The sequence below is a fragment of the Nuphar pumila genome, chromosome 13 (genome assembly GCF_984573655.1).
Source record: "Nuphar pumila chromosome 13, dmNupPumi1.hap1.1, whole genome shotgun sequence".
In the NCBI taxonomy this organism is placed as follows: Eukaryota; Viridiplantae; Streptophyta; class Magnoliopsida; order Nymphaeales; family Nymphaeaceae; genus Nuphar; species Nuphar pumila.
In genome coordinates, this window is record NC_143261.1 from 75,298,306 (window position 1) to 75,315,959 (window position 17,654).

Below are 17,654 nucleotides of genomic sequence, written 5' to 3' on the forward strand. Positions count from 1 at the left end.
TGTTCTATAGTCTGTGCAAGGTTGAAACTGGGTGCACTCCCAGGTGGGCACTGTAGGGGGACCTCAAGAGTTTTACCAACTGGAGGCCAGCCAATGTGCGGAGAGAGAGAGATCCTGGCTGGAACTTTCGAACAATCACTGATGGCTCTTGAATTATTCAGGCCTTCTTCCAATTAAGCTCTATTTGAGGGCTGGTGTTGGAGAGAATGAGAGATGAGAATGGAGTTGTCAACTATATTCCTCACGATGTAGTTGAAAATGACCCATCTCCACCCTCAACACCATTCTCATCTCTCTCAAAACATGGGCTCAAACACCAAAGGTGGTATTAATTAAATCCTCCTTAAATACCGGCTCCCAATCAGAGCCTAAGTAATTTTTCATGAGTTGGGAAAGTCGAACTTGGCAATGTCTAAATAAACCAGAGCAATGACAACAGCCCTTACGCTTCATGGTCACGCTTCACCTGGTTCATAGGGTATCGAGATGCTCTCCTATTTAAATATAATGTGCACATCAAATTCATAAATCATTTTTAACACTTTTTTGTTATTTTTTTGACCTTTTCAATGAGGCATAAAGGTATGCAAATACAACTGCCCTTCATGTGTATTAGTGGACATGATTTAAGATTGGTACACTATGGATCGACTTCTCTTAATGAATAGGCATGTCCTGCCGAAGTAGAGCAAGAATGCTTTCAGATTCTTCTTTTAGGTACTACCAGTCTTTCATCAAGCATACGGTAGTTTGTCCTTCATCCTCCTCGTCGCCCTCCTCATCCTTGTGAGGTCACGGTAATTCTTCAATTATGGTAATTTCAGCTTTTTTCCTTTGGAGGCACTTGCTTCCAAAACCATGGTAGCCAACTGCTTGTGATTTTTTCACTGTTGACCACTTATTGGCATCCCGTACCACTTCAATTCAATTATTCGTGTCATATCCTCGATGTGATGGTTATTTCCATATCTCTAAATTAAAAGGTATTGGTTTTTAGATCTCAAGACTTCACTATGGCCTCTAAGAGGAGGTGAATAATCTATGAAATATCAAAGAAACTTCAAAAATGCATATCATCGAGCATTTCTTTCATATCCTTTAGGAGAGCTTTGAATCACTATCGTGCTTGGAACCAATAGAAGCGATGCATGTGTTCATCAACTTGTGGCTCTTGTCTAAGAGCATTGAACCTTCTTCCTCTCTTCAAAGAAATCCTCGGAGATTGTACTTTCCTCTCGGCATCCACCTCTTGCTACGATGTCTCCGACCCTTGCTCAGTTGCCTTCTCTCCTTATTGAGAATCATCCTCTCATTGCATAATGGTCTCCAACCCTGGCTGAAAAGCATTCGATCGTTGTGCAACTCGGTCCTCCTCTTGCTGAGCTGCCTTCTCCCTTTGTTGAAAAATGTCCTTTTGTTGCACAACAACCTTCAACCCTGGCTGAAAAATATTCGATCGTTGTGCAACTCGGTCCTTCTCTTATTGAGGTTCATCCTCTGCCCTTTTATCATCCGTATTCGCAACAAAGAGAGGAGACAACTCAGGTACAACTCCAACAACCTCTAAGTGAGTGTATGACTTAAACAAATGCTCTTTCATCGAGTCCTCTCCACCTCTCCCGCTCCCGCTCCCCCCCCCCCCCCCCCCCTCCTTAGATGCTCCGAGAATAGGAGACATCATTGTGACAACAACCCCTTCATCCATTTTTTTGGCTGGTGTTTGCGGTTGCTTCTTACGGAGTGACAAAATTTCAGCCTTCATTTTCTGTGATAAACGTCTAAAAACCTCTCTTTCGACCACTCTTGAGGCAAAGACGGTGAAGGTGTAGCCTTCTCTCTTCAAGTTTCAAGATGTTCACATACTTCATGACACATTAGTTGAAGGATGACGTAGTTTACGAACAGAGGGTTTGATCATGGATAATTTATTCATTATTTGATGCAGTTTGTATGCATGATTTTGTGTGAAAGTAGCATTAACAACCCTTGTTTAATCGACGTTTGTGCACGGTCTTGCAAAGAAGAGTTTGATATTAACTACAGAAAAAATTAAACAAGTTTTGACCCACTTGAGTTTTTTAGAAAATTTTAGTTTTTACTAACAAGTTTTTAGAAAATAATTTTTGGAAGAGGTGGTTTTGAGAAATTATTGAACATTAGAGGACCTGTTTAGAATTTTTTTTGAAAACACCCTCTTAACCTCCCCCCTCTCTCTCTCTCTCTCCTTCTTTCCTTCTATCCTGTTTCCTCGTCGGCTTCTTCTTCTTTTTCATCGAAGGCGCTGGATGACGCATGCAAGCATTGGGAAGGTCGATCTACTCTCCCCAATCCATCGGAAGCGAACCCCTGGTACGCTTTTTCTTCTTCTTCTCTTTACTTTTCATTTAGCGTCATTTGTTGCATAGATTAGTCCCTTTGGATTTAATTATTTTTCTGAATAATAGTTAGTTTTTTTATTGTTATTTTTTGTTGAAAAGGAAAAACACAAAATACATGCCAATCTGCTAGGTCCAAATTTTTATCAGATTTGCCATCATCAGTAGATCTGGTCAGTTATCCTTGATCAGGCGCTGATCGGGCTTGATCAAGCACACTAGTTTGGCCAGCCAATCTGAATATTTTTTTATCATTATCTGGTAGCCGCACAACAGTCAAATCAGACCCGATCATACCAGACCAAATCAATTATTCTGTCAGTCTGACAAACCGATTGATTTGCGAGCAGACTTGATCGACGTCTAGCCATTTAAACTGATCAAGCCAGCTGAAATCCTACCAGATTCGGTAAGCTTGTAAGGCGAATAGGTCTGGTTGGCAGCCCACTAAATCATATCAAGCCTAAACTGTTAATTGATTGCCATCAAACCAGCTCAAATCTGACCAGATTTGATCTCGTCAGATCCTCCTAGCAGTCAACCCAGCACAACCAAGCAGGGCCAGTCGATCTGGGTGTGGTCGACCAGCCAGCTGCCAGCCAAACCCAACCCAACCTGATCAGTTGAGTGCGTGAATTGTTTTACTTGTAAAAATCTTATTCAGCATAGGCGCCAAGCCAGATTTGCCGAACGGTCAAAAGACCAATTCAATCAACGTCCAACTGGTTTGATTTTTGACCTACCAGCCATAATTCGTCACATGGATTTGTTGATCAGATCCTAGCAGAACATGGCTCCACTAAGTCTACGTGTTTTTCTTAGTTTATTGGTATAATGATAGATCTTAGGTTAGTGAATTTATTTGTAGATTATTTTTTTTAATTATATTTAGATGCATTTAAATTTATGATTCTTAAATTATTTTTATTTCTTGTAACTAATATTAACTAGACTAGGTAGTCTAGTGTGTCGCTTGTTTTTTATGGTTTAGTGTTTTGCAGGTGGGCGCTAGCTTGTTGACTAGAATGCGATAGCGAGGGCCGTGCACGTGCGGACAAAAGAAGGCTAGATTGTGAGCGAACAAAGCCCTGCAAATTTTTACTTTTCTTTATTTTTATTTTTTTTAGCACCACTAGCTATTTAATTTATTGGGGTTGTAATAATTTTTATTTTCGCTCGAACCTCTAGAATAGGGTAGCACATTTTATTTACATTTCATTTAAGGCAATAAGGCTCGTTCTTGTGTGGAGTACAAGAGTTATAAACCTGTTTCCTGAGTTCGTCCCGAACTTCACCACTAGTGTGAACCGGTTAATTTAAGATTTGATGCATGGTTTGCACTGATAATTTTTAATGAAAATCTCTTTTAAAATACTTTCAAGAAAAGTTGCATTAGGGTTCTTAGTCATCATAACATCGAAAAAAGGTTGTTGAAACGCCGAAAATAGTTGTTCGGTTATTTTGGTGGAGACCACAAAGAAAAACCTAGATTTTACGAGAATAATGCTAGAATGCAAGCCTTAGAATATGTGATATCTTAGCCATTATTATTTATATAACACAGAGTCCAAGAGTCGGTTCGAGTTTGAAAGATAGTTTACATACTTTTTATGCGAATTGCATATATTTTTTTATGCGAAGTAAGTAAGGTATTTACGATTTTTTGAGGTTAGAGTTTAAAAGAATAAAAAAAAGTTCGCTCGCACATATTTTTTGTGAATTTAGTAAATTTTTTATGCAAGGTAACTCAACTATTTGCAAGGTTTAGATGTTTGAGTTTAAAAGAAATTTACAACTATTTTATGCATATTTCTGAATTTTTTATACAAAGTAACTCAGGTACTTACGCAGTTTGGAGGTTTGAGTTTGAAAGACATTTCACATATTTTTTATATGACACTGTTATATTTTTTATGCGAAGTAACTCAGGTATTTACACAGTTTGTCGATTTAAGTTTAAAAAAAAATACAGATTTATTATATGAATTTAGTAATTTTTTTATCTGAAATAACTCAAGTATTTGCGACGTTTCAAAATTCAAGTTTAAAAGAAAGTTCATAGATTGTTTATACAAATTTAGTATCTTTTTTATGCGAAGTAACTCAGGTATTTGTGAAGTTTCGAGGTTCAAGTTTAAAAAAAAGTTTGCAAATTTATTATGTGAATTTAATAAATTTTTTATGCGAAGTAACTTAGGTATTTGCGATGTTTCAAGATTCGAGTTTAAAAAAAAAGTTCACAAATTGTTTATGTGAATTTAGTAAATTTTTTATGTGAAGTAACTCAAGTATTTGCAAAATTTCAAGGTTCGAGTTTAAAAGAAAGTTCGCATATTTTTTATGCAAATTTCATAAATTTTATTCATGAAGTAAATCACATATTTGCGCAGTTTATGCAAACTTTGTAGGTTTGTAATTTTTATCTTTTAATAGTTTATGCCAATAAAAAAAACGACAGTGAATCCAATTTACAAATGGATTGAATTAACAATGAATCATAAAATGGCAGTGAATCAAATTTAAAATGAATCAAAAAATACACGGTGAATTAAATTTACAATGAATCAAATTGATACCATTCATTAACAAATGAACATGCTCATAAAATAATTCATTTCATTAATTTGTCAATGAATCAAATTGATTTCATTCATTAACAAATGAATATGCTCAAACAATCATTCATTCCAATGACCCAGTGAAGTGATGTTACCTCGTTTAAACTTGTATTGATAAGTTTCAAGAAAGTTAAGCTTGTATTGTCCTGTAACTCTTATCATACAAAGTTCGATTTTCAGAGTGTGTTAGCATCAAATGCTCTTTCAAATTTCAGAACGAGTTGCTTTGAACTATGTAGACGGTATGCAGCGAAAGAAAAAAGTTAACTAAAAATTACCAACACATTTTAGGCAAAGCCCTAGTTTTAGAATAGTTGTAATGTGTTGGTGTTTTTTTGTTAACCTTCTTTTTTTCTTTTGTCGCAGACCGTCTACACGGTTCAAACCAACTCGCTCTGAAAATTGAAGTATCAATGCACTGTAGAAATCGGACTGTATATGAGAAGAATCACAGAACAATGCAAGTTTAACTTCCCTTGAACTTGTCGATGCAAGTTCAAAGGTGACAGCAACACCTCACAAACGCATTACCCTCAATATTTGACAACTGCCCTTCACTCCCACACGCTGTAGCCTCCCCTCCATCCTCCTCACAAACTTGCATACAGGTGACACCCAACTATAGAAAGAGCAATGAGCATTTCAATAGTTTTTATTTTTTGTCTTATGCTAACAATGAGAGCTTACTTTTATATGCCTCTCATGATTGAAAACACACGTACAAGAGCTTAAGCCACATTATGCATCAAACAAGTCAACGTCCACTTGTTTAACATGCCACAGGCAAAAGAATTATATAACCTGAGAATTTAGATTACAAGAAGATAAATTAAAGCAAGCAAGAAAAGGAGGCAAACGGCAATCCTGGAAACTGATTGATACTATTCTGTCATTTATTTATAATATCCTGGGGCTAGTGGGGGTTTAGGCCTCCCTCCTTGCTTGCTTCAAATGGACTACTCAAAATTAATGTGTTCATAATTTAAACTTCAAAGGAGACCTAAATTGAACTATAGCATCACATTAGAAAAGTAAGTCAAACTTGAACATGCTTGCAGGGGCATGACACAAGCACAGGCCTGCACTCAACTGTAACAAGAACTCATATAGCCTACTCATCAGCTTGGTTCGCCCTGTTTTACACCCCTAAATGAGGGGGACAGTAAGAAGATTAAGTAAACTATTTAAATTGCCTCCCTGAGATACTATAGATATGCTTGGATAGCCCTCCTAGGGCTGACTGCAGGGCAGAATAAGAAGCAACCTTATGCCAGCGGGAGTTCACGGTTTCAACTCCCAAAACTGTTGTATGGATCAGTGCAGGCAGGACCCTTTAGATTCACATGAGCAAGGTGTTGCCACCTGTACAAATCCAAAGTGCCGATTGTCAAAAATCAATGTGTCCGACATTGTGCAAGCAACTACAAAGGACATCCAACTAACGTCAACACTCACTATAATCAATGTCCACAAACAAAGCTACTAAGAGTTTGTTACTGAGAAATGTTAAAAGAATAATAATACATAAAAAGGAAAGCAACAAGTTGGTTACTAAACAATGACTGAAACTGCAACACAAACTAAGGCAGCAAGCAAATTTTCTAAGCGGGAAAGGGATAGACAGAAGAAAAACAGGAAGACCATTCTTTAGGGTCCAAAAGAGAACATTGGTGAAATCTATAATAGATGGTGTCATAATATTTATTTTGGGAATGTGCTTTGATATCAAACAACTCAAAGTTCACAAATGTAAGGCAACAAGAGCAAGTCAAGCATTGTTAGGAGAAAATACCTCAGAAGCTTTCTTTGACATTGAGAAATTCATACTGCAATTGCATGAACTACATGTTGGACATTATGGGTTATGGGTCCAACCCACAGTGTGATCCGGATTGACACCCATTAGTGGGTCATGTTAGTGGCCACGTAATGGGGATAGAAGTAACCACATTCACGTAACTGCCTAATCTCCCATTACATAAGGGGTTAGGGGCTATGAGGATGATGAGACATTCATAGCATTTATCCTGCCAAATTCAGTTTCGCATTCAGATACAGTGGAACAGGGTCATGATCACCATCGACTTAAGGCCTGGGCTCATTGTGGGCGTCGACCGGCTGAGGAGAACACCGAATTTCCTACACGCACTATGGCGAATTCAGGTATGCTTCCTGTCAATGTTTGTTTTACAAGTTTCGCCAACATTGGGTTATGGGTCCACTGCCACGCATTTCCGCTGCGTGTGGCCGTGTAGGCCCTTTCGGCGTTTCACCCCGTTGTTTGAATTCTGGATTCTGCGACAGCATGTCACCGTGGGGTGACATGCTGGCAGACTGTCGCAAACATCACTGTTTGCGACAGAGGATGGAATTTTTTTTTTCGGCAGACTGTCGTCGTAGGGCGACAACCTTCATTGACAATTGTCGCCGTAGGGGCGACATCTATTTTCCGGCAATGGTCGGCTCAGGCGAACCTCATTAAAAAAAAAATTATCGATGTAGCAGAGAGGATCTATCGTCGTCGGGATCGCCGTTGGAGTCGTCGCCTGAGATCCCCTGCATCGTCGGGTTGTAGGGTGGTCGACATATGCCAAAGGAGTTGCCGGGGTTGAGAACGCCGGATGACCGGCGTCTGGGGTTAAAAAAAACCCTTTTATCTCTGCCCAGCGTCCATCAGGATCAGCCAGTGTCGGCAATAGCACGCCGCCGTGGGGCGACGTCGTTCGCCGATGGGAGGGCGACGTGGGTTGCCAGAGGATTTTTGGGGCATTCGTAAACAGCAGCAGGATCAGTGGTGCCGGGGTTGTCGCCGAATCGGACAATTGCCATTGGGCGATATGCCGGCTGGATCGATCGTCGGTCCTCGGCGTTGCTGCACCAGTCGTGCTCTTTCTTCCTCTGCCTCTTCAGCCATCGAACGACAAAGCCTCGCATCGTCATCGTGGGGTGACGTCTTTCGTCGATGGGTTGACGCCAGTCGTCGACAGGCGGCATCGGTCGCTGGCAACCGGCGTCGATCCTCGTTCGATGACGTGGGTCGTCGTGGAACCGAAAAGGGCGAAAACCCTTTCGGTTTCCCTATTAAAATGAAAACAGAAATCGGGTTTCTATTTCATTTTAACAGTGGATCGGATCGGGTCCGGCGTGGTGATCCGATGACAGACCCGATCTAAACACATTTTGGGTGGATCGAGTCTGCGGTTTATTCTTAGATCTGACCCGGACCCATAATGGTACCAGGTCTGGGTCTGATCCAGAAAGAATCGGGTCTCTCTCGGATCGGGTTAGACCCGAGTCCATTTAGGACCGGGTCCGATTCAGATTCATTAAGAGTCGGGTCTGACCCGGGTCTGTTTTGGACCGGGTCCGACCCGGGACTGTTTCGGACTGGGTCTGACCCGGGTCCATTTTTAGACCGGGTCTAACCCGGGTCCGTTTCAGACCGAGTCTAACCAGGGTTCTGTTCAGGTCGGGTCCGACCCGTATCAAGTATGGGTCAGGTCAGACCTGGATCCCATTTGAACCAGGTCGGATCCATGATTAAGCAGGATTCGAACACTATTAAGACTGAATCGGATCAGGAACCTGATCCGGCCCCTTCCAAAACCGGTTTAGAGCCGTTTTTGACCGGTTCTTCCCAGTTTTTCACTCGTTTCAAGATGCTGAGACACTATTTTCATAAATATAAAGAGATACAGGGATTTTGGCATACGGTTATAGGGTTTATGAACTTTTGTTAATATTTAGTATCGGTTTATAAGGTTTAGAACCGGTTCAGACCCTTAGATGACCGGTTCGGGGCGGTTTCAGACCGGTTCATAGTGTTTTTAGACTGGTTCCTACTTGAGAACCCTGGGTTTTACCCATATGAGCATGTTTTTGTTATTTTTCATGCTTTATAAAATATTTATTTTAAATAATGCATGACTTATGCATGTTAATTCATGTATTTTGCGTTGGTTAAGTTGTGCATGATGATTTTAAGCATGAATTGTAACTAAATTTATGACAATTAGTTTATGTATATTAGTTGAAGCATGAACTTATATTATGTCATGAATATACATGCATTATAATGTGTTCATGGGCGTGCTCCATAATACGAATAAGATTTTTGGTAAAAGATCTTGATTGTCCGATTCTTGTAATCACCAAAGTGATCTAAGTCATGTTAATTAAGGATTCTTTGGACCGTATTAAGATTCGTTATTATGATTGTGTGTGAAATTATGAAACATCGATTCTACCCAAAGGTAGGTCGTTGTGTTCCAAATTTACACAGGGTGTGATAGTAGATGTGTATTTCAGCCCATGAAGCATCTTCGTACCCAAATGTATAGTGTTGAATTGCCTCTAGATATATGATCTACTAGTTTCACCAATTGAAGTCAATTCCTTGAGAATTGAAAAGACAGAGCAACTATGAGTATTATCATTTTCACCAAAGTGAAACGATAATGGCTCAACTATGCATGTCTCAGAAAAGGTGAAAATAAAGGGTCTCACTTTTACCTTTTCAACACAAGTCTCGTCTAAGCAATAATAGTAATGTTTTTCTGTTTTCGTTCCTTGTTTTATCATGTTTCTTACTTATCGACGGTTCTAGTAATATCTCCATTTTAGACAGATCAAATTTTTCTGATTGAAAAGAAATTGTATTATTCACTTTGGGCTATATGAATTTAGATCTGGCCCTTAGAATTGATGAACCTCCCGCTCTTACAGAGCAGAGTACATCCGATCAGAAGGTTGCCTCTGAGAAGTGGGAGCGCTCGAATAGACTTAGCCTGTTGCTTTTGCAATCTCGAGTGGCTAAGAATATTCGAGGCGCCATTCCTCATTGTAGGACTGTGAAGGAATTTCTGGGATCCATTGAGGCTCAGTTCGTCACTTTTAATAAAGCAAGGGTCAGTACGCTAATGTCCAAATTAGTGTCTATGAAATATGTTGGTGACAGTCACATCCGACAACACATTTTGGAAATGAGGAATATTGTGACTCAACTGAATTATATGAAGTTCGCCATCTCTGACTCCTTCTTAGTCCATCTGATATTAACCTCGTTACCTACTAAGTATGGACCCTTTAAAATCTCTTACAACACACATAATGATGAGTGTTCTTTTAATGACCTATTGGCCAAGTGTGTTGACAAAGATGAGAGATTGAAAGGTGAGAGGGTGCCAAGTGCACATATGACCTCTCATAAGGATAAACAGAGATCGAGGTCAAAGAAAAGCTCCTTCAAAAGGAAGAATCAGAAGAAAGCCACTGGGGAGAGTTCAAACTCTCAAGCAAAAGCTAAATCCCAGTTAGGAAGCCCTTCTATAAAGTGTTTCTTCTGCAAAAAAAGGGGCATAAGAAGGTGGACTGTTTGAAGTACAAGAAGTGGCTCAAAAATAAATGTAATAAGTCATTCGTTTCTCATGAATGCAATCTAATTCATGTTCCATTGCACAGTTGGTGAATTGATTCTGGTGCCACAGTGCACATTGTCAACTCTTTGCAGGCATTTCTGAACAAAAGGGAACCAACGAAGCATGAAAGAAGCATCTTCTCAGGAAATAAGATGTTGTTGCATGTCAAGAGCATTGGGACCTGCAGAATTGTGTTGGAGTCAGGATTTATATTGGATTTGGTCGATGCATTTTATGTGTCATCTTATAGTCGGAACCTAATTTCAATTTTAAAACTTGATAAGTTTGACTTTGTATTTAAATTTGAAAAATCTGAACTTATTATTATGAAAAATTCAATCAATATAGGTTTTGTATATATGTGTGATGGTTTGTATCGATTAAGAACCAAATTCCAAATTCGGGAATAAATTCGGGAATCTCACTTCATTGAGAACACAATGATTGACAATAAACATGGCCTAAAGGATGATCAATCCTATTTGCTTTGGCATCGGAGGTTAGGACATATCTCAAAAGAGAGAGTCCAAAAAAACTCATGAAAGAGAGGATCCTTGGATCCCTTGATTTTACTAATATAGAGCCATGTGTTGACTGCATAAAGGCTAAGCAGTCTAACACATATAAGAAAGATGTCAAACGCAACAATGAAAAGTTAGAAATAGTGCATACGGATGTCTATAGCCTTTTCTCACCGTGTTATACAGGTGAAAATATTTTGTCACATTTATAGACGATTACTCACGGTATATGTATTTCTACTTATTATCTGAAAAATTAGAGGTCTTTCAGGTTTTTAAGGACTTCAAGAAAGAAGTAGAGAAGTGAAGTTATTAAGGTTGTCAGGTCTGATAGAGATGGCGAATATTATGGTCGTTTCACTGAGATGGGACAAAAGGAAGGTCCATTAGCGCGGTTTCTAAAAAAGGAAGGCATTGTACCTCAGTATACCATGCCTGGTAGTGCTTACCAGAATGGTGTAGCTGAAAGGAGAAACCGTACGCTGAAAGAAATGGTTTGAGCGATGTTGAATCACTCAAACCTCCCTTTGACCTTGTGGGGTAAAGCTCTTAGGATTGCAGTGCATATTCTGAATAAGGTTCCTACGAAGGTTGTTCAAAAGACTCCTTACAAGTTATGGACAGGTAGAAAACCTTCTTTATCATATATGCACATATGGGGATGTCCAGTAGAAGCTAAATTGTATAACCCACATATAAAAGCTTTTGATCCTAGGACAACTAGTGGTTTCTTCATTGGTTATCCAGAAAGATCGAAAGGCTTTAGGCTTTATTGTCTATCTCGTACACCACAGATAGTGGAAACAGATAAAGCAAGATTTCTTGAAAATGGTTCTGTTGGGATAGATGCGTCTCAAAATATTGATTTTGAGGAAATGCAGGATTCAGGTTTCACACCTGCTAAGAATAAAGACCTGATTTTCTCTATCATTGTTCCTTCGAGTAATGTAAGAGAAATTCCAGTCAATGAACATCAATCCCAAATAGATCTGGTTGTTGATGAGGATATACAACAACAACAGGATACAGAGGCTCATTTTGAACCACCTGTAGCACCTGTATGGAGGTCTACCAGAATCGGGAAATATGTTATCCATCCGGACTATGTGGTGTATTTACAAGAGTCAAATGATTTCATAGACATTGACGAAGATCCTTTCACATTTGCAGAAGCCATTGAAAGTTAAAGATCAACACATTCGATTAATGTCATGAAAGAAGAGCTTAACTCTATGGCAAAGAACCAAGTGTGGGATCTTGTACCTCGACCTGATGGAGTTAGACCTGTTGGTTGTAAATGGGTTTATAAAACCAAAATAGACTCTAAAGGTCATGTGGAGAGATACAAGGCTAGGAGGCTTGTTGCAAAAGGTTTCACACAGATAGAAGGCATTGATTATAATGAGACTTTTTCTTCTGTCTCAACTAAAAAATCATTGAGGATAATCATGACCCTCGTAGCTCATTTTGATTTAAAGCTGCATCAGATGAATATGAAAACTGCCTTCCTGAATGAGGATCTGGATGAGGAGGTATACATGCAACAACCTCCTGGTTTCAGTATAGATGACTTGAATAACTTAGTTTGCAAATTGAATAAGTCAATTTATGGACTTAAACAAGTCTCCCGCCAGTAGGTTAAGAAGTTCAATCAGGTAATAATGAACTTTGAATTCACTGAAAACATTGTTGATCAGTATATTTACATTAAGACTAGTGAGAGTAAGTACATAATTTTGGTTTTATATGTTGACGATATTCTTCTTGCAACTAATGATTTGAGTCTTTTACATGAAATAAAAGATTTTCTTTTCATTCATTTCGATATGAAAGACATGGGTAAGGCCACTTATGTTCTTGAAATCGAGATCTGTCGTAACGGAACTAAGGGTGTCTTTGGCCTCTCTCAGAATTAAATCCTATATCCTTAAGGTTCTTAAAAGATATGAGATGAAAAATTATTCTCTTTGTTCAGCACCTATAGTGAAAGGGGATAAATTGAGCTTAAAGGACTGTCCTCAGGATGATATTGCGAAGGCTCAGATGAATGTTGTCTCATATGCTTCGGCAGTTGGGAGTTTACAGTACACACAGACCTGCACTCGACCTGATATAGCATTTGTTGTGAAAATGCTTGGTAGATATCAGTCAAATCCAAGCATTGCGCACTGGAAGGCAGCGAAGAAGGTCATGCGCTATTTACAAGGAACGAAAGACTAGATGTTGACATACAGGAAAGCTGACCACCTAGAGGTCGTTGGATACTCTGATGCGGACTTAAGAGGGTGTATTGACAGTAAAAAATCCACTACTGGATACATTTTCCTTCTAGCGGGTGTTGTCTCATGGAGAAGTGGAAAGCAGTCTACCACTGCTGCTCATACCATGGAGGCAAAATTTATTGCTCTATACGAGACTTCGTCACATGCCATTTGGATAAGAAACTTCATTATGGGTCTTGGTATAGTGGACTCTATTGAGAGACTACTAAAGATCTTTTGTGACAATGAAGCAGTCGTGTCCTTTTCAAATAACAACAAGAGCTCAACATCGTATCGACACATGGAGTTAAAATATTTTGTTGTTAAAGAAAGGACTGAGAATCATCTGGTATGTATTGATACAATTGAGATGAAAGAAATGACTGTGGATCCCCTAATTAAAGAGCTAGCACCGAGATTGTATTCTCAACATGTAAAGGGAATGGGTCTTTTTTATTCCTTCTGATGTATGACAATACATTATGTGATCACATTTGTGTTTATGTTTTGATTCTCTAAGGTTTTGTGTTATTGTTGATTTTGCATAAAGAATCTCTCATATGGGTTAGAGAGAATAACAGAATAACAATATTAAAGGACCAATAAAATAGGTGAGAGACCAACCTATTCATAAAGATAATTTTCTATATGCCTAAGCACTGAAGGTGAATTGTAGCGTAGTACATGAAAATATGACATTTCATAAAAAAATGTTCATATCCATGACTCATACGATTCATCCTTGTGATAAAGGGTGGCATGTGAAACCACATAAAGAATTAAATCGAGATAACGATATACACATCGATTTAGTACACTTTTTGTGTCAATGGGTCAAGTGGGAAAATGTTGGACATTATGGGTTTGGGTCCAACCCACAGTGTGACCCGGATTGACACCCATTAGCGGGTCACGTTAGTGGCCACGTAATGGGGATAATGGGTGAGAGTTACGTGAATGTGGAGTAACCACATTCATGTAACTACCTAATCTCCCATTAGGTAAAGGGGTTAGGGGCTATGAGGATGATGAGACATTCATAACATTTACCCTGCCAAATTCAGTTCCGCATTCGGATGCAGCCGAACAGGGTCATGGTCACCGTCGACTTAAGGCATGGGCTCATTGTGGGCATCGACCGGCTGAGGAGAACGCCGAATTTCCTACACGCACTATGGCGAATTCAGGTACGCTTCCTGTCAATGTTTGTTTTACAGGATTCGCCAACACTACAATGCAAAATTAACAAATACAAATCCTAACTTGCAAAGCTTGCCCAGGAAAAAGAGGGAGCCGTTTGCTTGTGGCAAGCAAAATAAGTTACTTGTTTAAAGGTGCAGGGCAATCTGAGAACCGCAAACCAGTATGTGAAATACCACTCTATGACCTATGTGCCCACAGCAGAGCCTTCTTCTTTTCCCAGAGAAACTACCAATTTTTTCAGTGTGGCCTCTGTCGGCTGGTGAGAATTTTCAACAGCCTTGGAAATCATCGTCCATCTTTCCCCATGCTTCGGCTCTGCAGCTATGCATCTCTTCAGCACATCTGCTTGCTCTTCTTCTGTCCCATGCTGAAGTTCAAATTTGTAGTACCATGCCCAGAAATCTCCAATGTCAGGACTAAGTGTTACTGCTCTGTTAAACCAAATCCTAGCCTTGTCTACCTTCCTGTCATGCCAAAACAATTTGGCCACAGCAGCAATGACATGAGGATCGTGATTGCATCTCTTGATCGCATCTTGGCTCTTGGTTTTCCGTTGTGGTCGTGGGGCCATCTCTATAGATGCTGCCCACAGTATCCCACTTGTTGGGCACTCCTGTAACGCTTTAGCCATGAGGGCTTCGGCTTCTTTTTTGTTTCCGTGTCTAGATTCTGCAAGAATTGCAGCAAGCCATAGATCTGGGTTTTGTGGATTCTTTTTCCTTGCCATTGTAAGGATAGCTCGGGCTTTGCTTAGCCCATTCATCTTCTCCTCCAAATTCGCAACTGAGAGCCAGAGTGGAACGCGATCTGGACAGTGCTTCAGGCCAGACGAATATGATTCTTTAGCTTCTTCTAAGCGACCAAGCTGTTCCTCTAGCTGCCCAAGCATAAGCCATAATTTAAAGAATGACGGGAAAAGTTTCAGGCCCTCCTCTAACAATCTCCTTTCCTCCGATGTGTTTCCCAACTCCCTCTCAACAATGGCAGACTTCATCCACACTCTTTCTGTGCCCCCTCTCTCCCGAGCCTTTGCTAGAAGCTTTCTTGCTCTCTCGTGCTCATGATTCTCGAATTCGAGCTTAAAAGCAGCAAGCCATATCTCCTCCGAGTTAGGAATAGCAGCATATGCTTCCTGTAGAATAGCTCGAGCAGCAGGGACGTCACCCGCAAGCCACTTCTCTTTGGCACCCATCAACCACAACACTTCGGCCTCGGGCCTATAAGTGACGGCCCTCCTGAGCAAAGCATCGAGAGATTCCCTTGTCCCATGGCTTTTCTCGAGCTGTGCTGCTTTGAGCCATATGCTCTTTTTGGTTACAAACACCGAGAGAGCGTGAGCGTAAATGGCTCGTGCGGTCTCTATCGAGCCCCTCTTTTTGCATTCCTCCGCATCAGCAACCCACGTCCTTTTGCGATCTTCCTCTTCCACCCCAACACCGATGGTGTTCCTGATTATAGCTTCGCATGTGGTGACGGAGCCCGCCCTCTCCGCAGCCTCTGCCTCTTTCATCCAAGCCTCCCTGTCGATATCCAACCCTTCCCTCTGCAACGATCTAATACCCCTTTGTAAGATCTTCCCCACCATTTCCGCGTTCCCGTTTGCCTCTTCCAATTTCGCGGCTGTGATCCAGATGCTCGGCTCCTTGGGCAGCTTCTCCCTAGCCTTGTTAAGAACCTTCCTTGCTTGATCATACGTCTCCAGCCTCGCAAGAGCAAGCCAGAGCTCGACGTGCAAGGGGCAGCACTCCACGGCCCTCTGAAGCAGGAGCCGGGCATCTTCCTCGTTAGACAATTCGACAACGGCCTTCCAGAGCCTAACAGAGTCCGGGATGTGCTCGAGGCCCTTTCGCAACACCCGGCTCTTGTTCGCATCGTCCTGCTCGAGCTTTGCCGCCTGCATCCAGAGCTTCACGGAGTTGGGGATGGCCTTCACGCCTCGGGCAATCACGGCCTTGGCCTCATCGGGGCTAGCCAACCTACAGGCCTCCAGCCAAACGTCCTCATTCTTGGGACATTCCTGACACCCCTTCTGTATCAACTGCCGGGCGGCTTGAAGCTTTCCAGCTATCTCCTCCAGCCTGGCGGCCGCGATCCATCCCGGCGGGTTCTTCGGATCTGAATGCGTCACGGACTTGAGCAGCAACCTAGCCTTTTTTATATCAGAAATCTCAGCATCGCTGGTGATCTTCATGCTCCTGAGATCGGTGAGATACCCTCTCGGGTCGACCACCGTCAGCCCGGTGACGGAGTCGGACAATCGGTCCAGTTTCAGCGACAGCACGGTGCCCCTTCCCTCACCCACGGCCGTCAGGTCCGTCACAGGCGTCTGAGACCACGGAGTCTCCGTCCCGCCGGCCGCCCTGCTCTTCGGATCGAGCGCAGTGACCTGCTCCTTCTCCTGCCTCGCCTTCTCAAGCAGAGTGTCCGGAACGGGGATGAAGCTCTCGAACCGCTTCTTCTTGTTCCTTAGCGAGTAGTCCCCTATCTCCGGGATGCTCTCCCACTCCTCAGCCGTCACTGCGCTCAGCTTCCTCTTCAGATCCGCAAACTGCTCGGTGATCTTAGGGTTCGAGGCCCTGTACTTCTCGATCTCCTGCTTCAGGCGGGCCTCCCTCCGATCCTTCCTCCTCGAGTCCATCCGTCTGACGATGCTCTCCCAGACAGCATCCGCCTCCTTGTCGTCTTCGTCGTACTCGGCAGAGGCGAAGAGGCCGACGTCGTTCCCTTCGAACTCATCGAACTTCTGGTTCTCGTCGTATCCCTTGTCATCGGCTTCCTCTTCTTCTTCCTCCTCGGCAGCGCCGCCTCTCCCTCTTCCGCGGCCGACTCCGCCGGAGACGGCGCCGCCGCCGCCGAGGGTCGTGGCGGACCGGTCAGGGAGGTCGGGGGCCGCCCTCGCGGGACCGATATCGGACCGAGTGGTGAATCCGGTCGCACCTCGGCCGAGACCGGCGACGTAATTGGGCGGGGGGCGGGAGTTCAGGAACTCTAGCCGCGGCCTTGGAGGGACGGGGGCCTGCATCCCTCCCGCCAGGGGAAGGTGGAGAGCGAGTGTGGAATCACGGGCGACCCCCAACTCGGAGAGAAAAACAGCATCACCGCCATTGCCCAAAACCCTAGTCGAGAGGATGAAGCGTTGGAGTGAATCAGGGATGCCGGCACGGCGCTCAATCGCGAGCTTGAGGCACGTGAGGGTGGCACACTCGGGGTTTAGTTCCACCGCGAGGATTCTTCCATCGAATAGCCTGACGAAGACCAT

General features: G+C 42.1%; 1 pseudogene across 1 annotated transcript; it reads right to left on the minus strand.

Moving 5' to 3' along the window:
- Positions 1-14,397: 14,397 nt before the first annotated feature.
- On the minus strand, positions 14,398-17,654 carry LOC149818742 (protein STABILIZED1 pseudogene; annotated as a pseudogene). The gene has a single exon (XR_016427054.1). The product of XR_016427054.1 is annotated as a protein STABILIZED1 pseudogene (transcript).